The sequence below is a fragment of the Marmota marmota genome, unplaced genomic scaffold (assembly GCF_001458135.2).
Source record: "Marmota marmota marmota unplaced genomic scaffold, marMar, whole genome shotgun sequence".
Classification (NCBI taxonomy): Eukaryota; Metazoa; Chordata; class Mammalia; order Rodentia; family Sciuridae; genus Marmota; species Marmota marmota.
This window is the reverse complement of record NW_026000021.1, coordinates 1,318,526-1,319,718: the sequence shown is the minus strand read 5'-3', so window position 1 is coordinate 1,319,718 and position 1,193 is coordinate 1,318,526.

Here is a 1,193-nt window from a genome sequence, read left to right as displayed (position 1 = left end):
CAAAGATACATATTTAAAAAAAACTGCCAACTGATAATTTTTTAAAAATGCAGATGAATACTCAAACCTGTCAAATCAGGATTTCTAGGGCTGGGGCACAGGACTCTATATTTCTAGCAAACTGATTTTGATCCACAGTCCTGAGACTCACCAAAGTTTGAGAATCACTCTTCTCCATATCCCTGCCCAGCGAGGGATAACAGGAATGAAGCCCCCTCATTTGGAATTTGTTTCCTTGGGAGTTGCCTATGCTTCGTGCCTGCTTTCTGAGGCTCTCTGATGAGAGCTGCGTGGAACAATACCTCTCTATGCAGCGTGTCAGTACAGTTTTCTTGATTTGGAGCTGTTGTGGGCCATGAGGTGGGTGAACTATTACTGTAATGTCCTGTAGGGGGCCCCATTCATCTTTGGAGACAGTGAAGGCTCTGTCTTTGGAGAGTGGGTTTATTCATTGCATGGACCACCACAGTCCTGTTTGTTAGAGAAGAAAATCCCTCTGTTTGGACATTTGAATTAAGCAGCAGGGTGCAGGGTCAGACTTTTTTTTTTACTATGTTGGAGACTAAACTGAGAGCCTCATGCATGCTGGGCAAGTGCTCTACTACTAAGCCACATCCTCAGCCCCTAGTGTCACTCTTGGTCTCCCCCAAAGAAGAATAAGATGGCACCTGGCATGCCATGGCATGAAGAAAACCATGAAGCAAGCCGGGGTTTCTGGAATGTCGAGTGCCTGGAACTTCTGGCTGCTGCTGAGGTGCCCTCCCTTGGCCTGCTGGTGGTTACATGTATGTTCAGACAATACTAGTCTGTTAAACTGTGCATTTATAGTTGAACATTTTTCTGCATAAATGTTATATTTCACAGTAAAAAAAAAGTTTAAAATATTTGTCCTTGTAAATGTGTGCAATAATTACATCAAGTAAAAGAGAAAAAGTTAAAAAAAAAAAAACCTTTGACTGTTTTTGAATCATGATGCAAAGATTGTTTTCAAAGAACTGTAGCTGTACATATGAATGCTAAAATTGTAGTTAAGAAACATCAGTCATACCAAACTATATAAATATAATCTGTATACATTAGGGTTAGGGTCAGGCATTCTGTACCAACTTCCTCCAGAATGCTAGTCCTCATTCTAGAATTTATCTTCTTAAAATAACTCGTTTTACTCTTTAGCAGTGTAATGGCTGTCTCTT